The 19733-nt window shown below is 40.5% G+C and overlaps 36 non-coding genes across 36 annotated transcripts; all 36 read right to left on the reverse strand.

Annotated features, from left to right (window-relative positions):
- Nucleotides 1–580: 580 nt before the first annotated feature.
- On the reverse strand, nt 581–663 carry Trnal-uaa (transfer RNA leucine (anticodon UAA)). Its single transcript has one exon. It is a non-coding gene; the product is annotated as a tRNA-Leu (tRNA).
- Nucleotides 664–1034: 371 nt separating this feature from the next.
- Nucleotides 1035–1117, reverse strand: Trnal-uaa (transfer RNA leucine (anticodon UAA)). Its single transcript has one exon. It is a non-coding gene; the product is annotated as a tRNA-Leu (tRNA).
- A 370-nt stretch (nt 1118–1487) lies between these two features.
- Nucleotides 1488–1570, reverse strand: Trnal-uaa (transfer RNA leucine (anticodon UAA)). Its single transcript has one exon. It is a non-coding gene; the product is annotated as a tRNA-Leu (tRNA).
- Nucleotides 1571–1941: 371 nt separating this feature from the next.
- On the reverse strand, nt 1942–2024 carry Trnal-uaa (transfer RNA leucine (anticodon UAA)). Its single transcript has one exon. It is a non-coding gene; the product is annotated as a tRNA-Leu (tRNA).
- An 822-nt stretch (nt 2025–2846) lies between these two features.
- Nucleotides 2847–2929, reverse strand: Trnal-uag (transfer RNA leucine (anticodon UAG)). The gene has a single exon. It is a non-coding gene; the product is annotated as a tRNA-Leu (tRNA).
- A 370-nt stretch (nt 2930–3299) lies between these two features.
- Nucleotides 3300–3382, reverse strand: Trnal-uaa (transfer RNA leucine (anticodon UAA)). Its single transcript has one exon. It is a non-coding gene; the product is annotated as a tRNA-Leu (tRNA).
- An 824-nt stretch (nt 3383–4206) lies between these two features.
- Nucleotides 4207–4289, reverse strand: Trnal-uaa (transfer RNA leucine (anticodon UAA)). The gene has a single exon. It is a non-coding gene; the product is annotated as a tRNA-Leu (tRNA).
- A 370-nt stretch (nt 4290–4659) lies between these two features.
- Nucleotides 4660–4742, reverse strand: Trnal-uaa (transfer RNA leucine (anticodon UAA)). The gene has a single exon. It is a non-coding gene; the product is annotated as a tRNA-Leu (tRNA).
- Nucleotides 4743–5112: 370 nt separating this feature from the next.
- Trnal-uaa (transfer RNA leucine (anticodon UAA)) lies at nt 5113–5195 on the reverse strand. Its single transcript has one exon. It is a non-coding gene; the product is annotated as a tRNA-Leu (tRNA).
- Nucleotides 5196–5566: 371 nt separating this feature from the next.
- Nucleotides 5567–5649, reverse strand: Trnal-uaa (transfer RNA leucine (anticodon UAA)). The gene has a single exon. It is a non-coding gene; the product is annotated as a tRNA-Leu (tRNA).
- Nucleotides 5650–6019: 370 nt separating this feature from the next.
- Nucleotides 6020–6102, reverse strand: Trnal-uaa (transfer RNA leucine (anticodon UAA)). The gene has a single exon. It is a non-coding gene; the product is annotated as a tRNA-Leu (tRNA).
- Nucleotides 6103–6473: 371 nt separating this feature from the next.
- Trnal-uaa (transfer RNA leucine (anticodon UAA)) lies at nt 6474–6556 on the reverse strand. The gene has a single exon. It is a non-coding gene; the product is annotated as a tRNA-Leu (tRNA).
- A 370-nt stretch (nt 6557–6926) lies between these two features.
- Trnal-uaa (transfer RNA leucine (anticodon UAA)) lies at nt 6927–7009 on the reverse strand. The gene has a single exon. It is a non-coding gene; the product is annotated as a tRNA-Leu (tRNA).
- Nucleotides 7010–7380: 371 nt separating this feature from the next.
- On the reverse strand, nt 7381–7463 carry Trnal-uaa (transfer RNA leucine (anticodon UAA)). The gene has a single exon. It is a non-coding gene; the product is annotated as a tRNA-Leu (tRNA).
- A 370-nt stretch (nt 7464–7833) lies between these two features.
- Trnal-uaa (transfer RNA leucine (anticodon UAA)) lies at nt 7834–7916 on the reverse strand. Its single transcript has one exon. It is a non-coding gene; the product is annotated as a tRNA-Leu (tRNA).
- A 371-nt stretch (nt 7917–8287) lies between these two features.
- Trnal-uaa (transfer RNA leucine (anticodon UAA)) lies at nt 8288–8370 on the reverse strand. The gene has a single exon. It is a non-coding gene; the product is annotated as a tRNA-Leu (tRNA).
- A 370-nt stretch (nt 8371–8740) lies between these two features.
- On the reverse strand, nt 8741–8823 carry Trnal-uaa (transfer RNA leucine (anticodon UAA)). The gene has a single exon. It is a non-coding gene; the product is annotated as a tRNA-Leu (tRNA).
- A 371-nt stretch (nt 8824–9194) lies between these two features.
- Nucleotides 9195–9277, reverse strand: Trnal-uaa (transfer RNA leucine (anticodon UAA)). The gene has a single exon. It is a non-coding gene; the product is annotated as a tRNA-Leu (tRNA).
- A 370-nt stretch (nt 9278–9647) lies between these two features.
- On the reverse strand, nt 9648–9730 carry Trnal-uaa (transfer RNA leucine (anticodon UAA)). Its single transcript has one exon. It is a non-coding gene; the product is annotated as a tRNA-Leu (tRNA).
- A 371-nt stretch (nt 9731–10101) lies between these two features.
- On the reverse strand, nt 10102–10184 carry Trnal-uaa (transfer RNA leucine (anticodon UAA)). The gene has a single exon. It is a non-coding gene; the product is annotated as a tRNA-Leu (tRNA).
- A 370-nt stretch (nt 10185–10554) lies between these two features.
- Trnal-uaa (transfer RNA leucine (anticodon UAA)) lies at nt 10555–10637 on the reverse strand. The gene has a single exon. It is a non-coding gene; the product is annotated as a tRNA-Leu (tRNA).
- A 371-nt stretch (nt 10638–11008) lies between these two features.
- Nucleotides 11009–11091, reverse strand: Trnal-uaa (transfer RNA leucine (anticodon UAA)). Its single transcript has one exon. It is a non-coding gene; the product is annotated as a tRNA-Leu (tRNA).
- A 370-nt stretch (nt 11092–11461) lies between these two features.
- Nucleotides 11462–11544, reverse strand: Trnal-uaa (transfer RNA leucine (anticodon UAA)). Its single transcript has one exon. It is a non-coding gene; the product is annotated as a tRNA-Leu (tRNA).
- Nucleotides 11545–11915: 371 nt separating this feature from the next.
- Nucleotides 11916–11998, reverse strand: Trnal-uaa (transfer RNA leucine (anticodon UAA)). The gene has a single exon. It is a non-coding gene; the product is annotated as a tRNA-Leu (tRNA).
- A 370-nt stretch (nt 11999–12368) lies between these two features.
- Trnal-uaa (transfer RNA leucine (anticodon UAA)) lies at nt 12369–12451 on the reverse strand. Its single transcript has one exon. It is a non-coding gene; the product is annotated as a tRNA-Leu (tRNA).
- Nucleotides 12452–12822: 371 nt separating this feature from the next.
- Trnal-uaa (transfer RNA leucine (anticodon UAA)) lies at nt 12823–12905 on the reverse strand. Its single transcript has one exon. It is a non-coding gene; the product is annotated as a tRNA-Leu (tRNA).
- Nucleotides 12906–14180: 1275 nt separating this feature from the next.
- Trnal-uaa (transfer RNA leucine (anticodon UAA)) lies at nt 14181–14263 on the reverse strand. Its single transcript has one exon. It is a non-coding gene; the product is annotated as a tRNA-Leu (tRNA).
- Nucleotides 14264–15087: 824 nt separating this feature from the next.
- Trnal-uaa (transfer RNA leucine (anticodon UAA)) lies at nt 15088–15170 on the reverse strand. The gene has a single exon. It is a non-coding gene; the product is annotated as a tRNA-Leu (tRNA).
- Nucleotides 15171–15746: 576 nt separating this feature from the next.
- Trnal-uaa (transfer RNA leucine (anticodon UAA)) lies at nt 15747–15829 on the reverse strand. The gene has a single exon. It is a non-coding gene; the product is annotated as a tRNA-Leu (tRNA).
- A 371-nt stretch (nt 15830–16200) lies between these two features.
- Trnal-uaa (transfer RNA leucine (anticodon UAA)) lies at nt 16201–16283 on the reverse strand. The gene has a single exon. It is a non-coding gene; the product is annotated as a tRNA-Leu (tRNA).
- Nucleotides 16284–17107: 824 nt separating this feature from the next.
- Trnal-uaa (transfer RNA leucine (anticodon UAA)) lies at nt 17108–17190 on the reverse strand. Its single transcript has one exon. It is a non-coding gene; the product is annotated as a tRNA-Leu (tRNA).
- A 576-nt stretch (nt 17191–17766) lies between these two features.
- On the reverse strand, nt 17767–17849 carry Trnal-uaa (transfer RNA leucine (anticodon UAA)). Its single transcript has one exon. It is a non-coding gene; the product is annotated as a tRNA-Leu (tRNA).
- A 371-nt stretch (nt 17850–18220) lies between these two features.
- Nucleotides 18221–18303, reverse strand: Trnal-uaa (transfer RNA leucine (anticodon UAA)). The gene has a single exon. It is a non-coding gene; the product is annotated as a tRNA-Leu (tRNA).
- A 370-nt stretch (nt 18304–18673) lies between these two features.
- Nucleotides 18674–18756, reverse strand: Trnal-uaa (transfer RNA leucine (anticodon UAA)). The gene has a single exon. It is a non-coding gene; the product is annotated as a tRNA-Leu (tRNA).
- Nucleotides 18757–19127: 371 nt separating this feature from the next.
- On the reverse strand, nt 19128–19210 carry Trnal-uaa (transfer RNA leucine (anticodon UAA)). The gene has a single exon. It is a non-coding gene; the product is annotated as a tRNA-Leu (tRNA).
- A 370-nt stretch (nt 19211–19580) lies between these two features.
- Trnal-uaa (transfer RNA leucine (anticodon UAA)) lies at nt 19581–19663 on the reverse strand. The gene has a single exon. It is a non-coding gene; the product is annotated as a tRNA-Leu (tRNA).
- Between the last annotated feature and the right edge of the window lie 70 nt (nt 19664–19733).

Raw genomic sequence — 19733 nt, forward strand, 5'->3', positions numbered from 1 at the left:
CCTGGTTGAAATTTCAAGTTAATAAGGTTACTTGAACTTGGAAAACAACGTATCATGTTAACACATTTCCACGGTTAAAACTCTCCAGGCATCCCTCAATCTTCTTATCACACAGTTTAGCCTAGCTAATACCAAAGCGGGGTTCGAATCCATGCGGACAATAGTCCATTGGAACTTAAGTCCAACGCCTTAACCACTCGGCCACCCTGGTTGAAATTTCAAGTTAATAAGGTTACTTGAACTTGGAAAAAGTACTGGCAATGAATCTTATTATTTTAAATCGCGCAAGAGCATTACCATTTGACGACCTTCAGATTTTTGAATAATTTGCCCTTTTGATAACTCAACAAAATGAATGGAACTGCAAAATGGGATGGTAATATTTGGGATTTTGAGTTTGAAAGTTTCAGATATGGAAGGCATTATTGCGTATCGTGAAGTAACGGCTGGTAGAATTATTGGGGCTATTCTATTTTGCCTGTGGGATAATTCAACACAACGTATCATGTTAATACATTCCTACGGTTAAAACTCGCCAGGCATCCCTCAATCTTCTTATCACACAGGTTAGCCTAGCTAATCCCAGAGATGGGGTTCGAACCCATGCGGACAATAGTCCATTTGAACTTAAGTCCAACGCCTTAACCACTCGGCCACCCTGGTTGAAATTTCAAGTTAATAAGGTTACTTGAACTTGGAAAAAGTACTGGCAATGAATCTTATTATTTTAAATCGCGCAAGAGCATTACCATTTGACGACCTTCAGATTTTTCAATAATTTGCCGTTTTGATAACTCAACAGATTGACTGGAACTGCAAAAAATTATGGCAATATCTGTGATTTTGAGTTTGAAAGTTTGAGACATGGAAGGAATAATTGCGCATTGTGAAATAACGGCTGGTACAACTATTGCAGCTGTTCTACCTCTCCAAGTTCGATACTTCGCCACAACGTGTCATGGCAAACACATTTCCACGATTAAAACTCTACAAGCATCCCTCAATCTTCTTATCACACAGGTTAGCCTAGCTAATACCAGAGGTGGGGTTCGAACACACGCGGACAATCGTCCATTGGAACTTAAGTCCAACGCCTTAACCACTCGGCCACCCTGGTTGAACATTCAGGTTAATAAGGTTACTTGAATTTGGAAAGGGTACGGGAAATGAACCTTGGTATTCTAAATCGGCCAAGAGCATTACCATTTGACGACCTTCAGTGTTTTCAATAATTTGCCGTTTTGATAACTCAACAAAATGAATGGAACCGCAAGATCGGATGGTAATATCTGGGATTTTAAGCTTGAAAGTTTGAGATATGGAAGGCATAATTGCGCATCGTGAAATAACGGCTTGTAGAATTATTGGTGCTATTCCATTTCGCCATGTGCGATATTTCACCACAAGGTATCATGTTAACGCATTTCCACGGTTAAAACTCTCCAAGCGTCCCTCAATCTTCTTATCACACAGGTTAGCCTAGCTAATACCAAAGGTGGGGTTCGAACCCACGCGGACAATCGTCCATTGGAACTTAAGTCCAACGCCTTAACCACTCGGCCACCCTGGTTGAAATTTCAGGTTAATAAGGTTACTTGACCTTGAAAAAAGTACTGGGAATGAACCTTAGTATTTTAAATCGCGCAAGAGCATTAACATCTGTCGATCTTCTTATTTCTTTAATAATTTGCCGTTTTGATAATTCAACAAATTGACTGGAACTGCAAAAAGGGATGGTAATATTTGGGATTTTGAGTTTGAAAATTTGAAAAATGGAAGGACTAATTGCGCATTGTGAAATAACGGCTGGTACAACTATTGCAGTTGTTCTATTTCTCCAGGTTCGATACTTCGCCAGAACGTGTCATGGCAAACACATTTCCACGTTTAAATTCTCCAAGCATCCTTCAATAATCTTATCACCGAGATAAACCTAGCTAAAACCAGAGGTGGGGTTCGAACCCACGCGGACAATCGTCCATTGGAACTTAAGTCCAACGCCTTAACCACTCGGCCACCCTGGTTGAATTTTCAGGTTACCAAGGTTACTTGAACTTGGAAAACGTACTGGCAATAAACGTTAGTATTCAAAATCGCGCAAGAGCACTACCATTTGACGACCTTCAGATTTTTCAATAATTTACCCTTTTGATAACGCAACAAAATGAATGGAACTGCAAAATGGGATGGTAATATTTGGGAATTTAAGTTTGAAAGTGTCAGATATGGAAGGCATTGTTGCGTGTCGTGAAGTAACGGCTGGTAGAATTATTGGGGCTATTCTATTTCGCCCTGTAGGATAATTCAACACAACGTGTCATGTTAACGCATTTCTACGGCAAAACCCTCCAAGCATCCCTCAATCTTCTTACACACAGGTTAGCCTAGCTAATACCAGTGGTGGGGTTCAAACCCATGCGGACAATAGTCCATTGGAACTTAAGTCCAACGCCTTAACCACACGGCCACCCTGGTTGAAATTTCAAGTTAATAAGGTTACTTGAACTTGGAAAAAGTACTGGCAATGAATCTTATTATTTTAAATCGCGCAAGAGCATTACCATTTGACGACCTTCAGATTTTTCAATAATTTGCCGTTTTGATAACTCAACAGATTGACTGTAACTGCAAAAAATTATGGCAATATCTGTGATTTTGAGTTTGAAAGTTTGAGACATGGAAGGAATAATGGCGCATTGTGAAATAACGGCTGGTACAACTATTACAGCTGTTCTACCTATCCAAGTTTGATACTTCGCCACAACGTGTCATGGCAAACACATTTCCACGATTAAAACTCTACAAGCATCCCTCAATCTTCTTATCACACAGGTTAGCCTACCTAATACCAGAGGTGGGGTTCGAACACACGCGGACAATCGTCCATTGGAAGCTAAGTCCAACGCCTTAACCACTCGGCCACCCTGGTTGAACATTCAGGTTAATAAGGTTACTTGAATTTGGAAAGGGTACGGGAAATGAACCTTGGTATTCTAAATCGCCCAAGAGCATTACCATTTGACGACCTTCAGTGTTTTCAATAATTTGCCGTTTTGATAACGCAACAAAATGAATGGAACTGCAAAATGGGATGGTAATATTTGGGAACTTAAGTTTGAAAGTGTCAGATATGGAAGGCATTATTGCGTGTCGTGAAGTAACGGCTGGTAGAATTATTGGGGCTATTCTATTTCGCCCTGTGGGATAATTCAACACAACGTGTCATGTTAACACATTTCCACGGTTAAATCTCTCCAAGCATCCCTCAATCTTCTTATCACACAGGTTAGCCTAGCTACTACCAGAGATGGGGTTCGAACCCATGGGGACAATAGTCCATTGGAACTTAAGTCCAACGCTTTAACCACTCGGCCACCCTGGTTGAAATTTCAAGTTAATAAGGTTACTTGAACTTGGAAAAAGTACTGGCAATGAATCTTATTATTTTAAATCGCGCAAGAGCATTACCATTTGACGACCTTCAGATTTTTCAATAATTTGCCGTTTTGATAACTCAAGAAAATGAATGAAACCGCAAGATGGGATGGTAATATCTGGGATTTTGAGCTTGAAAGTTTGAGATATGGAAGGCATAATTGCGCATCGTGAAATAAAGGCTTGTAGAATTATTGGTGCTATTCCATTTCGCCATGTGCGATATTTCACCACAAGGTATCATGTTCACGCATTTCCACGGTTAAAACTCTCCAAGCGTCCCTATATCTTCTTATCACACAGGTTAGCCTAGCTAATACCAGAGGTGGGGTTCAAACCCATGCGGACAATAGTCCATTGGAACTTAAGTCCAACGCCTTAACCACACGGCCACCCTGGTTAAAATTTCAGGTTACAAAGGTTACTTGATCTTGAAAAAAGTACTGGGAATGAACCTTAGTATTTTAAATCGCGCAAGAGCATTAACATCTGTCGATCTTCTTATTTATTTAATAATTTGCCGTTTTGATAATTCAACAAATTGACTGGAACTGCAAAAAGGGATGGTAATATTTTGGATTTTGAGTTTGAAAATTTGAAAAATGGAAGGACTAATTGCCCATTGTGAAATCACGGCTGGTACAACTATTGCAGTTGTTCTATTTCTCCAGGTTCGATACTTCGCCAGAACGTGTCATGGCAAACACATTTCCACGTTTAAATTCTCCAAGCATCCTTCAATAATCTTATCACCGAGATAAACCTAGCTAAAACCAGAGGTGGGGTTCGAACCCACGCGGACAATCGTCCATTGGAACTTAAGTCCAACGCCTTTACCACACGGCCACCCTGGTTGAATTTTCAGGTTACCAAGGTTACTTGAATTTGGAAAACATACTGGCAATGAACCTTAGTATTCAAAATCGCGCAAGAGCACTACCATTTGACGACCTTCAGATTTTTCAATAATTTACCCTTTTGATAACGCAACAAAATGAATGGAACTGCAAAATGGGATGGTAATATTTGGGAATTTAAGTTTGAAAGTGTCAGATATGGAAGGCATTATTGCGTGTCGTGAAGTAACGGCTGGTAGAATTATTGGGGCTATTCTATTTCGCCCTGTGGAATAATTCAACACAACGTGTCATGTTAACACATTTCCACGGTTAAATCTCTCCAAGCATCCCTCAATCTTCTTATCACACAGGTTAGCCTAGCTACTACCAGAGATGGGGTTCGAACCCATGGGGACAATAGTCCATTGGAACTTAAGTCCAACGCCTTAACCACTCGGCCACCCTGGTTGAAATTTCAAGTTAATAAGGTTACTTGAACTTGGAAAAAGTACTGGCAATGAATCTTATTATTTTAAATCGCGCAAGAGCATTACCATTTGACGACCTTCAGATTTTTCAATAATTTGCCGTTTTGATAACTCAACAAATTGACTGGAACTGCAAAAAGGGATGGTAATATTTTGGATTTTGAGCTTGAAAGTTTGAGATATGGAAGGCATAATTGCGCATCGTGAAATAAAGGCTTGTAGAATTATTGGTGCTATTCCATTTCGCCATGTGCGATATTTCACCACAAGGTATCATGTTCACGCATTTCCACGGTTAAAACTCTCCAAGCGTCCCTATATCTTCTTATCACACAGGTTAGCCTAGCTAATACCAGAGGTGGGGTTCGAACCCACGCGGACAATCGTCCATTGGAACTTAAGTCCAACGCCTTAACCACTCGGCCACCCTGGTTGAAATTTCAGGTTACAAAGGTTACTTGATCTTGAAAAAAGTACTGGGAATGAACCTTAGTATTTTAAATAGCGCAAGAGCATTAACATCTGTCGATCTTCTTATTTATTTAATAATTTGCCGTTTTGATAATTCAACAAATTGACTGGAACTGCAAAAAGGGATGGTAATATTTTGGATTTTGAGTTTGAAAATTTGAAAAATGGAAGGACTAATTGCCCATTGTGAAATCACGGCTGGTACAACTATTGCAGTTGTTCTATTTCTCCAGGTTCGATACTTCGCCAGAACGTGTCATGGCAAACACATTTCCACGTTTAAATTCTCCAAGCATCCTTCAATAATCTTATCACCGAGATAAACCTAGCTAAAACCAGAGGTGGGGTTCGAACTCACGCGGACAATCGTCCATTGGAACTTAAGTCCAACGCCTTTACCACTCGGCCACCCTGGTTGAATTTTCAGGTTACCAAGGTTACTTGAATTTGGAAAACGTACTGGCAATGAACCTTAGTATTCAAAATCGCGCAAGAGCACTACCATTTGACGACCTTCAGATTTTTCAATAATTTACCCTTTTGATAACGCAACAAAATGAATGGAACTGCAAAATGGGATGGTAATATTTGGGAATTTAAGTTTGAAAGTGTCAGATATGGAAGGCATTATTTCGTGTCGTGAAGTAACGGCTGGTAGAATTATTGGGGCTATTCTATTTCGCCCTGTGGGATAATTCAACACAACGTGTCATGTTAACACATTTCCACGGTTAAATCTCTCCAAGCATCCCTCAATCTTCTTATCACACAGGTTAGCCTAGCTACTACCAGAGATGGGGTTCGAACCCATGCGGACAATAGTCCATTGGAACTTAAGTCCATCGCCTTAACCACTCGGCCACCCTGGTTGAAATTTCAAGTTAATAAGGTTACTTGAACTTGGAAAAAGTACTGGCAATGAATCTTATTATTTTAAATCGCGCAAGAGCATTACCATTTGACGACCTTCAGATTTTTCAATAATTTGCCGTTTTGATAACTCAAGAAAATGAATGAAACCGCAAGATGGGATGGTAATATCTGGGATTTTGAGCTTGAAAGTTTGAGATATGGAAGGAATAATTGCGCATTGTGAAATAACGGCTGGTACAACTATTGCAGCTGTTCTACCTCTCCAAGTTCGATACTTCGCCACAACGTGTCATGGCAAACACATTTCCACGAATAAAACTCTACAAGCATCCCTCAATCGTCTCATCACACAGGTTAGCCTAGCTAATACCAGAGGTGGGGTTCGAACACACGCGGACAATCGTCCATTGGAACTTAAGTCCAACGCCTTAACCACTCGGCCACCCTAGTTGAACATTCAGGTTAATAAGGTTACTTGAATTTGGAAAGGGTACGGGAAATGAACCTTGGTATTCTAAATCGCCGAAGAGCATTACCATTTGACGAACTTCAGAGTTTTCAATTATTTGCCGTTTTGATAACTCAAGAAAATGAATGAAACCGCAAGATGGGATGATAATATCTGGGATTTTGAGCTGGAAAGTTTGAGATATGGAAGGCATAATTGCGCATCGTGAAATAACGGCTTGTAGAATAATTGGTGCTATTCCATTTCGCCATGTGCGATATTTCACCACAAGGTATCATGTTAACGCACTTCCACGGTTAAAACTCTCCAAGCGTCCCTCAATCTTCTTATCACACAGGTTAGCCTAGCTAATACCAGAGGTGGGGTTCGAACCCACGCGGACAATCGTCCATTGGAACTTAAGTCCAACGCCTTAACCACTCGGCCACCCTGGTTGAAATTTCAGGTTAATAAGGTTACTTGATCTTGAAAAAAGTACTGGGAATGAACCTTAGTATTTTAAATCGCGCAAGAGCATTAACACCTGCCGATCTTCTTATTTCTTTAAAAATTTGCCGTTTTGATAATTCAACAAATTGACTGGAACTGCAAAAGGGATGGTAATATTTGGGATTTTAAGTTTGAAAATTTGAGAAATGGAAGGACTATTTGCGCATTGTGAAATAACGGCTGGCACAACTATTGCAGTTGTTCTAATTTCTCCAGGTTCGATACTTCGCCAGAACATGTCATGGCAAACACATTTCCGCGTTTAAATTCTCCAAGCATCCTTCAATAATCTTATCACCGATATAAACCTAGCTAATACCAGAGGTGGGGTTCGAACCCACAAGGACAATCGTCCATTGGAACTTAAGTCCAACGCCTTAACCACTCGGCCACCCTGGTTGAATTTTCAGGTTACCAAGGTTACTTGAACTTGGAAAACGTACTGGCAATGAACCTTAGTATTCAAAATCGCGCAAGAGCACTACCATTTGACGACCTTCAGATTTTTCAATAATTTACCCTTTTGATAACGCAACAAAATGAATGGAACTGCAAAATGGGATGGTAATATTTGGGATTTTAAGTTTGAAAGTCTCAGATATGGAAGGCATTATTGCGTATCGTGAAGTAACGGCTGGTAGAATTATTGGGGCTATTCTATTTCGCCCTGTGGCATAATTCAACACAACGTGTCATGTTAACACATTTCCACGGTTAAATCTCTCCAAGCATCCCTAAATCTTCTTATCACACAGGTTAGCCTAGCTAATACCAGAGGTGGGGTTCGAACCCATGCGGACAATAGTCCATTGGAACTTAAGTCCAACGCCTTAACCACTCGGCCACCCTGGTTGAAATTTCAAGTTAATAAGGTTACTTGAACTTGGAAAATGGGCTAGCAATGAATCTTATTATTTTAAATCGCGCAAGAGCATTACCATTTGACGACCTTCAGACTTTTCAATAATTTGCCGTTTTGATAACTCAACAGATTGACTAGAACTGCAAAAAATTATGGCAATATCGGTGATTTTGAGTTTGAAAGTTTGAGACATGGAAGGAATAATTGCGCATTGTGAATTAACGGCTGGTACAACTATTGCAGCTGTTCTACCTCTCCAAGTTCGATACTTCGCCACAACGTGTCCTGGCAAACACATTTCCACGATTAAAACTCTACAAGCATCCCTCAATCTTCTTATCACACAAGTTAGCCTAGCTAATACCAGAGGTGGGGTTCGAACCCACGCGGACAATCGTCCATTGGAACTTAAGTCCAAAGCCTTAACCACTCGGCCACCCTGGTTGAACATTCAGGTTAATAAGGTTACTTGAATTTGGAAAAAGTACTGGCAATGAATCTTATTATTTTAAATCGCGCAAGAGCATTACCATTTGACGACCTTCAGATTTTTCAATAATTTGCCGTTTTGATAACTCAACAAATTGACTGGAACTGCAAAAAGGGATGGTAATATTTTGGATTTTGAGCTTGAAAGTTTGAGATATGGAAGGCATAATTGCGCATCGTGAAATAAAGGCTTGTAGAATTATTGGTGCTATTCCATTTCGCCATGTGCGATATTTCACCACAAGGTATCATGTTCACGCATTTCCACGGTTAAAACTCTCCAAGCGTCCCTATATCTTCTTATCACACAGGTTAGCCTAGCTAATACCAGAGGTGGGGTTCGAACCCACGCGGACAATCGTCCATTGGAACTTAAGTCCAACGCCTTAACCACTCGGCCACCCTGGTTGAAATTTCAGGTTACAAAGGTTACTTGATCTTGAAAAAAGTACTGGGAATGAACCTTAGTATTTTAAATAGCGCAAGAGCATTAACATCTGTCGATCTTCTTATTTATTTAATAATTTGCCGTTTTGATAATTCAACAAATTGACTGGAACTGCAAAAAGGGATGGTAATATTTTGGATTTTGAGTTTGAAAATTTGAAAAATGGAAGGACTAATTGCCCATTGTGAAATCACGGCTGGTACAACTATTGCAGTTGTTCTATTTCTCCAGGTTCGATACTTCGCCAGAACGTGTCATGGCAAACACATTTCCACGTTTAAATTCTCCAAGCATCCTTCAATAATCTTATCACCGAGATAAACCTAGCTAAAACCAGAGGTGGGGTTCGAACTCACGCGGACAATCGTCCATTGGAACTTAAGTCCAACGCCTTTACCACTCGGCCACCCTGGTTGAATTTTCAGGTTACCAAGGTTACTTGAATTTGGAAAACGTACTGGCAATGAACCTTAGTATTCAAAATCGCGCAAGAGCACTACCATTTGACGACCTTCAGATTTTTCAATAATTTACCCTTTTGATAACGCAACAAAATGAATGGAACTGCAAAATGGGATGGTAATATTTGGGAATTTAAGTTTGAAAGTGTCAGATATGGAAGGCATTATTTCGTGTCGTGAAGTAACGGCTGGTAGAATTATTGGGGCTATTCTATTTCGCCCTGTGGGATAATTCAACACAACGTGTCATGTTAACACATTTCCACGGTTAAATCTCTCCAAGCATCCCTCAATCTTCTTATCACACAGGTTAGCCTAGCTACTACCAGAGATGGGGTTCGAACCCATGCGGACAATAGTCCATTGGAACTTAAGTCCATCGCCTTAACCACTCGGCCACCCTGGTTGAAATTTCAAGTTAATAAGGTTACTTGAACTTGGAAAAAGTACTGGCAATGAATCTTATTATTTTAAATCGCGCAAGAGCATTACCATTTGACGACCTTCAGATTTTTCAATAATTTGCCGTTTTGATAACTCAAGAAAATGAATGAAACCGCAAGATGGGATGGTAATATCTGGGATTTTGAGCTTGAAAGTTTGAGATATGGAAGGAATAATTGCGCATTGTGAAATAACGGCTGGTACAACTATTGCAGCTGTTCTACCTCTCCAAGTTCGATACTTCGCCACAACGTGTCATGGCAAACACATTTCCACGAATAAAACTCTACAAGCATCCCTCAATCGTCTCATCACACAGGTTAGCCTAGCTAATACCAGAGGTGGGGTTCGAACACACGCGGACAATCGTCCATTGGAACTTAAGTCCAACGCCTTAACCACTCGGCCACCCTAGTTGAACATTCAGGTTAATAAGGTTACTTGAATTTGGAAAGGGTACGGGAAATGAACCTTGGTATTCTAAATCGCCGAAGAGCATTACCATTTGACGAACTTCAGAGTTTTCAATTATTTGCCGTTTTGATAACTCAAGAAAATGAATGAAACCGCAAGATGGGATGATAATATCTGGGATTTTGAGCTGGAAAGTTTGAGATATGGAAGGCATAATTGCGCATCGTGAAATAACGGCTTGTAGAATAATTGGTGCTATTCCATTTCGCCATGTGCGATATTTCACCACAAGGTATCATGTTAACGCACTTCCACGGTTAAAACTCTCCAAGCGTCCCTCAATCTTCTTATCACACAGGTTAGCCTAGCTAATACCAGAGGTGGGGTTCGAACCCACGCGGACAATCGTCCATTGGAACTTAAGTCCAACGCCTTAACCACTCGGCCACCCTGGTTGAAATTTCAGGTTAATAAGGTTACTTGATCTTGAAAAAAGTACTGGGAATGAACCTTAGTATTTTAAATCGCGCAAGAGCATTAACACCTGCCGATCTTCTTATTTCTTTAAAAATTTGCCGTTTTGATAATTCAACAAATTGACTGGAACTGCAAAAGGGATGGTAATATTTGGGATTTTAAGTTTGAAAATTTGAGAAATGGAAGGACTATTTGCGCATTGTGAAATAACGGCTGGCACAACTATTGCAGTTGTTCTAATTTCTCCAGGTTCGATACTTCGCCAGAACATGTCATGGCAAACACATTTCCGCGTTTAAATTCTCCAAGCATCCTTCAATAATCTTATCACCGATATAAACCTAGCTAATACCAGAGGTGGGGTTCGAACCCACAAGGACAATCGTCCATTGGAACTTAAGTCCAACGCCTTAACCACTCGGCCACCCTGGTTGAATTTTCAGGTTACCAAGGTTACTTGAACTTGGAAAACGTACTGGCAATGAACCTTAGTATTCAAAATCGCGCAAGAGCACTACCATTTGACGACCTTCAGATTTTTCAATAATTTACCCTTTTGATAACGCAACAAAATGAATGGAACTGCAAAATGGGATGGTAATATTTGGGATTTTAAGTTTGAAAGTCTCAGATATGGAAGGCATTATTGCGTATCGTGAAGTAACGGCTGGTAGAATTATTGGGGCTATTCTATTTCGCCCTGTGGCATAATTCAACACAACGTGTCATGTTAACACATTTCCACGGTTAAATCTCTCCAAGCATCCCTAAATCTTCTTATCACACAGGTTAGCCTAGCTAATACCAGAGGTGGGGTTCGAACCCATGCGGACAATAGTCCATTGGAACTTAAGTCCAACGCCTTAACCACTCGGCCACCCTGGTTGAAATTTCAAGTTAATAAGGTTACTTGAACTTGGAAAATGGGCTAGCAATGAATCTTATTATTTTAAATCGCGCAAGAGCATTACCATTTGACGACCTTCAGACTTTTCAATAATTTGCCGTTTTGATAACTCAACAGATTGACTAGAACTGCAAAAAATTATGGCAATATCGGTGATTTTGAGTTTGAAAGTTTGAGACATGGAAGGAATAATTGCGCATTGTGAATTAACGGCTGGTACAACTATTGCAGCTGTTCTACCTCTCCAAGTTCGATACTTCGCCACAACGTGTCCTGGCAAACACATTTCCACGATTAAAACTCTACAAGCATCCCTCAATCTTCTTATCACACAAGTTAGCCTAGCTAATACCAGAGGTGGGGTTCGAACCCACGCGGACAATCGTCCATTGGAACTTAAGTCCAAAGCCTTAACCACTCGGCCACCCTGGTTGAACATTCAGGTTAATAAGGTTACTTGAATTTGGAAAGGGTACGGGAAATGAACCTTGGTATTCTAAATCGCCCAAGAGCATTACCATTTGACGAACTTCAAAGTTTTCAATAATTTGCCGTTTTGATAACTCAAGAAAATGAATGAAACCGCAAGATGGGATGGTAATATCTGGGATTTTGAGCTTGAAAGTTTGAGATATGGAAGGCATAATTGCGCATCGTGAAATAACGGCTTGTAGAATTATTGGTGCTATTCCATTTCGCCATGTGCGATATTTCACCACAAGGTATCATGTTAACACATTTCCACGGTTAAATCTCTCCAAGCATCCCTCAATCTTCTTATCACACAGGTTAGCCTAGCTAATACCAGAGGTGGGGTTCGAACCCATGCGGACAATAGTCCATTGGAACTTAAGTCCAACGCCTTAACCACTCGGCCACCCTGGTTGAAATTTCAAGTTAATAAGGTTACTTGAACTTGGAAAATGGGCTAGCAATGAATCTTATTATTTTAGATCGCGCAAGAGCATTACCATTTGACGACCTTCAGACTTTTCAATAATTTGCCGTTTTGATAACTCAACAGATTGACTAGAACTGCAAAAAATTATGGCAATATCGGTGATTTTGAGTTTGAAAGTTTGAGACATGGAAGGAATAATTGCGCATTGTGAATTAACGGCTGGTACAACTATTGCAGCTGTTCTACCTCTCCAAGTTCGATACTTCGCCACAACGTGTCCTGGCAAACACATTTCCACGATTAAAACTCTACAAGCATCCCTCAATCTTCTTATCACACAAGTTAGCCTAGCTAATACCAGAGGTGGGGTTCGAACCCACGCGGACAATCGTCCATTGGAACTTAAGTCCAAAGCCTTAACCACTCGGCCACCCTGGTTGAACATTCAGGTTAATAAGGTTACTTGAATTTGGAAAGGGTACGGGAAATGAACCTTGGTATTCTAAATCGCCCAAGAGCATTACCATTTGACGAACTTCAGAGTTTTCAATAATTTGCCGTTTTGATAACTCAAGAAAATGAATGAAACCGCAAGATGGGATGGTAATATCTGGGATTTTGAGCTTGAAAGTTTGAGATATGGAAGGCATAATTGCGCATCGTGAAATAACGGCTTGTTGAATTATTGGTGCTATTCCATTTCGCCATGTGCGATATTTCACCACAAGGTATCATATTGACGCATTTCCACGGTTAAATCTCTCCAAGCATCCCTCAATCTTGTTATCACACAGGTTAGCCTAGCTAATACCAGAGGTGGGGTTCGAACCCATGCGGACAATAGTCCATTGGAATTAAGTCCAACGCCTTAACCACTCGGCCACCCTGGTTGAAATTTCAAGTTAATAAGGTTACTTGAACTTGGAAAAAGTGCTGGCAATGAATCTTATTATTTTAAATCGTGCAAGAGCATTACCATTTGACGACCTTCAGACTTTTCAATAATTTGCCGTTTTGATAACTCAACAGATTGACTAGAACTGCAAAAAATTATGGCAATATCTGTGATTTTGAGTTTGAAAGTTTGAGACATGGAAGGAATAATTGCGCATTGTGAATTAACGGCTGGTACAACTATTGCAGCTGTTCTACCTCTCCAAGTTCGATACTTCGCCACAACGTGTCCTGCCAAACACATTTCCACGATTAAAACTCTACAAGCATCCCTCAATCTTCTTATCACACAAGTTAGCCTAGCTAATACCAGAGGTGAGGTTCGAACCCACGCAGACAATCGTCCATGGAACTTAAGTTCAACGCCTTAACCACTCGGCCACCCTGGTTGAACATTCAGGTTAATAAGGTTACTTGAATTTGGAAAGGGTACGGGAAATGAACCTTGGTATTCTAAATCGCCCAAGAGCATTACCATTTGACGAACTTCAGAGTTTTCAATAATTTGCCGTTTTGATAACTCAAGAAAATGAATGAAACCGCAAGATGGGATGGTAATATCTGGGATTTTGAGCTTGAAAGTTTGAGATATGGAAGGCATAATTGCGCATCGTGAAATAACGGCTTGTAGAATTATTGGTGCTATTCCATTTCGCCATGTGCGATATTTCACCACAAGGTATCATATTGACGCATTTCCACGGTTAAATCTCTCCAAGCATCCCTCAATCTTGTTATCACACAGGTTAGCCTAGCTAATACCAGAGGTGGGGTTCGAACCCATGCGGACAATAGTCCATTGGAACTTAAGTCCAACGCCTTAACCACTCGGCCAGCCTGGTTGAAATTTCAAGTTAATAAGGTTACTTGAACTTGGAAAAAGTGCTGGCAATGAATCTTATTATTTTAAATTGCGCAAGAGCATTACCATTTGACGACCTTCAGACTTTTCAATAATTTGCCGTTTTGATAACTCAACAGATTGACTAGAACTGCAAAAAATTATGGCAATATCTGTGATTTTGAGTTTAAAAGTTTGAGACATGGAAGGAATAATTGCGCATTGTGAATTAACGGCTGGTACAACTATTGCAGCTGTTCTACCTCTCCAAGTTCGATACTTCGCCACAACGTGTCCTGGCAAACACATTTCCACGATTAAAACTCTACAAGCATCCCTCAATCTTCTTATCACACAAGTTAGCCTAGCTAATACCAGAGGTGAGGTTCGAACCCACGCAGACAATCGTCCATTGGAACTTAAGTTCAACGCCTTAGCCACTCGGCCACCCTGGTTGAACATTCAGGTTAATAAGGTTACTTGAATTTGGAAAGGGTACGGGAAATGAACCTTGGTATTCTAAATCGCCCAAGAGCATTACCATTTGACGACCTTCAGAGTTTTCAATAATTTGCCGTTTTGATAACTCAACAAAATGAATGGAACTGCAAGATGGGTTGGTAATATCTGGGATTTTGAGCTTGAAAGTTTGGGATATGGAAGGCATAATTGCGCGTCGTGAAATAACGGCTTGTAGAATTATTGGTGCTATTCCATTTCGCCATGTGCGATATTTCACCACAAGGTATCATGTTAACGCATTTCCACGGTTAAATCTCTCCAAGCATCCCTCAATCTTCTTATCACACAGGTTAGCCTAGCTAATACCAGAGGTGGGGTTCGAACCCACGCGGACAATCGTCCATTGGAACTTAAGTCCAACGCCTTAACCACTCGGCCACCCTGGTTGAAATGTCAGGTTAATAAGGTTACTTGATCTTGGAAAACAACGTATCATGTTAACACATTTCCACGGTTAAAACTCTCCAAGCATCCCTCAATCTTCTTATCACACAGGTTAGCCTAGCTAATACCAGAGGTGGGGTTCGAATCCATGCGGACAATAGTCCATTGGAACTTAAGTCCAACGGCTAAACCACTCGGCCACCCTGGTTGAAATTTCAAGTTAATAAGGTTACTTGAACTTGGAAAAAGTACTGGCAATGAATCTTATTATTTTAAATCGCCCAAGAGCATTACCATTTGACGACCTTCAGATTTTTGAATAATTTGCCATTTTGATAATTCAACAAAATGAATGGAACTGCAAAATGGAATGGTAATTTTTGGGATTTTGAGTTTGAAAGTTTCAGATATGGAAGGCATTATTGCGTATCGTGAAATAACCGCTGGTAGAATTATTGGGGCTATTCTATTTTGCCCTGTTGGATAATTCAACACAACGTATCATGTTAACACATTTCCACGGTTAAAACTCGCCAAGCATCCCTCAATCTTCTTATCACACAGGTTAGCCTAGCTAATACCAGAGATGGGGTTCGAACCCATGCGGACAATAGTCCATTGGAACTTAAGTCCAACGCCTTAACCACTCGGCCACCCTGGTTGAAATTTCAAGTTAATAAGGTTACCTGAACTTGGAAAAAGTACTGGCAATGAATCTTATTACTTTAAATCGCGCAAGAGCATTACCATTTGACGACCTTCAGACATTTCAATAATTTGCCGTTTTGATAACTCAACAGATTGATTGGAACTGCAAAAAATTGTGGCAATATCTGTGATTTTGAGTTTGAAAGTTTGAGACATGGAAGGAATAATTGCGCATTGTGAAATAAAGGCTGGTACAACTATTGCAGCTGTTCTACCTCTCCAAGTTCGATACTTCGCCACAACGTGTCATGGCAAGCACATTTTCACGATTAAAACTCTACAAGCATCCCTCAATCTTCTTTTCACACAGGTTAGCCTAGCTAATACCAGAGGTGGGGTTCGAACCCACGCGGACAATCGTCCATTGGAACTTAAGTCCAACGCCTTAACCACTCGGCCACCCTGGTTGAACATTCCGGTTAATACGGTTACTTGAATTTGGAAAGGGTACGGGAAATGAACCTTGGTATTCTAAATCGCCCAAAAGCATTACCATTTGACGACCTTCAGATTTTTCAATAATTTGCCCTTTTGATAACTCAACAAAATGAATGGAACTGCAAAATGGGATGGCAATTTCTGTGATTTTGAGTTTGAAAGTTTGAGACATGGAAGGAATAATTGCGCATTGTGAATTAACGGCTGGTACAACTATTGCAGCTGTTCTACCTCTCCAAGTTCGATACTTCGCCACAACGTGTCCTGGCAAACACATTTCCACGATTAAAACTCTACAAGCATCCCTCAATCTTCTTATCACACAAGTTAGCCTAGCTAATACCAGAGTTGAGGTTCGAACCCACGCGGACAATCGTTCATTGGAACTTAAGTTCAACGCCTTAACCACTCGGCCACCCTGGTTGAACATTCAGGTTAATAAGGTTACTTGAATTTGGAAAGGGTACGGGAAATGAACCTTGGTATTCTAAATCGCCCAAGAGCATTACCATTTGACGACCTTCAGAGTTTTTAATAATTTGCCGTTTTGATAACTCAACAAAATGAATGGAACTGCAAGATGGGTTGGTAATATCTGGGATTTTGAGCTTGAAAGTTTGGGATATGGAAGGCATAATTGCGCATCGTGAAATAACGGCTTGTAGAATTATTGGTGCTATTCCATTTCGCCATGTGCGATATTTCACCACAAAGTATCATGTTAAGGCATTTCCACGGTTAAAACTCTCCAAGCGTCCCTCAATCTTCTTATCACACAGGTTAGCCTAGCTAATACCAGAGGTGGGGTTCGAACCCACGCGGACAATCGTCCATTGGAACTTAAGTCCAACGCCTTAACCACTCGGCCACCCTGGTTGAAATTTCAGGTTAATAAGGTTACTTGATCTGGGAAAACAACGTATCATGTTAACACATTTCCACGGTTAAAACTCTCCAAGCATCCCTCAATCTTCTTATCACACAGGTTAGCCTAGCTATTACCAGAGGTGGGGTTCGAATCCATGCGGACAATAGTCCATTGGAACTTAAGTCCAACGGCTTAACCACTCGGCCACCCTGGTTGAAATTTCAAGTTAATAAGGTTACTTGAACTTGGAAAAAGTACTGGCAATGAATCTTATTATTTTAAATCGCCCAAGAGCATTACCATTTGACGACCTTCAGATTTTTGAATAATTTGCCCTTTTGATAACTCAACAAAATGAATGGAACTGCAAAATGGAATGGTAATTTTTGGGATTTTGAGTTTGAAAGTTTCAGATATGGAAGGCATTATTGCGTATCGTGAAATAACCGCTGGTAGAATTATTGGGGCTATTCTATTTTGCCCTGTTGGATAATTCAACACAACGTATCATGTTAACACATTTCCACGGTTAAAACTCGCCAAGCATCCCTCAATCTTCTTATCACACAGGTTAGCCTAGCTAATACCAGAGATGGGGTTCGAACCAATGCGGACAATAGTCCATTGGAACTTAAGTCCAACGCCTTAACCACTCGGCCACCCTGGTTGAAATTTCAAGTTAATAAGGTTACTTGAACTTGGAAAAAGTACTGGCAATGAATCTTATTACTTTAAATCGCGCAAGAGCATTACCATTTGACGACCTTCAGACATTTCAATAATTTGCCGTTTTGATAACTCAACAGATTGACTGGAACTGCAAAAAATTGTGGCAATATCTGTGATTTTGAGTTTGAAAGTTTGAGACATGGAAGGAATAATTGCGCATTGTGAAATAAAGGCTGGTACAACTATTGCAGCTGTTCTACATCTCCAAGTTCGATACTTCGCCACAACGTGTCATGGCAAGCACATTTCCACGATTAAAACTCTACAAGCATCCCTCAATCTTCTTTTCACACAGGTTAGCCTAGCTAATACCAGAGGTGGGGTTTGAACCCACGCGGACAATCGTCCATTGGAACTTAAGTCCAACGCCTTAACCACTCGCCCACCCTGGTTGAACATTCCGGTTAATAAGGTTACTTGAATTTGGAAAGGGTACGGGAAATGAACCTTGGTATTCTAAATCGCCCAAGAGCATTACCATTTGACGACCTTCAGATTTTTCAATAAGTTGCCCTTTTGATAACTCAACAAAATGAATGGAACTGCAAAATGGGATGGTAATATTTGGGATTTTAAGTTTGAAAATTTGAGAAATGGAAGGACTAATTGCGCATTGTGAAATAACGGCTGGTACAACTATTGCAGTTGTTCTATTTCTCCAGGTTCGATACTTCGCCAGAACGTGTCATGGCAAACACATTTCCACGTTTAAATTCCCCAAGCATCCTTCAATAATCTTATCACCGAGATAAACCTAGCTAATACCAGAGGTGGGGTTCGAACCCACGCGGACAATCGTCCATTGGAACTTAAGTCCAACGCCTTAACCACTCGGCCACCCTGGTTGAATTTTCAGGTTACCAAGGTTACTTGAACTTGGAAAACGTACTGGCAATGAACCTTAGTATTCAAATTCGCGCAAGAGCACTACCATTTGACAAACTTCAGATTTTTCAATAATTTGCCCTTTTGATAACTCAACAAAATGAATGGAACTGCAAAATGGGATGGTAATATTTGGGATTTTAAGTTTAAAAATTTGAGACATGGAAGGAATAATTGCGCATTGTGAATTAACGGCTGGTACAACTATTGCAGCTGTTCTACCTCTGCAAGTTCGATACTTCGCCACAACGTGTCCTGGCAAACACATTTCCACGATTAAAACTCTACAAGCATCCCTCAATCTTCTTATCACACAAGTTAGCCTAGCTAATACCAGAGGTGAGGTTCGAACCCACGCGGACAATCGTCCATTGGAACTTAAGTTCAACGCCTTAACCACTCGGCCACCCTGGTTGAACATTCAGGTTAATAAGGTTACTTGAATTTGGAAAGGGTACGGGAAATGAACCTTGGTATTCTAAATCGCCCAAGAGCATTACCATTTGACGACTTTCAGAGTTTTCAATAATTTGCCGTTTTGATAACTCAACAAAATGAATGGAACTGCAAGATGGGTTGGTAATATCTGGGATTTTGAGCTTGAAAGTTTGGGATATGGAAGGCATAATTGCGCATCGTGAAATAACGGCTTGTAGAATTATTGCAGTTGTTCTATTTCTCCAGGTTCGATACTTCGCCAGAACGTGTCATGGCAAACACATTTCCACGTTTAAAGTCTCCAAGCATCCTTCAATAATCTTATCACCGAGATAAACCTAGCTAATGCCAGAGGTGGGGTTCGAACCCACGCGGACAATCGTCCATTGGAACTTAAGTCCAACGCCTTAACCACTCGGCCACCCTGGTTGAATTTTCAGGTTACCAAGGTTACTTGAACTTGGAAAACGTACTGGCAATGAACCTTAGTATTCAAATT

This window comes from Hydractinia symbiolongicarpus, chromosome 2 (assembly GCF_029227915.1).
Source record: "Hydractinia symbiolongicarpus strain clone_291-10 chromosome 2, HSymV2.1, whole genome shotgun sequence".
Classification (NCBI taxonomy): domain Eukaryota; kingdom Metazoa; phylum Cnidaria; class Hydrozoa; order Anthoathecata; family Hydractiniidae; genus Hydractinia; species Hydractinia symbiolongicarpus.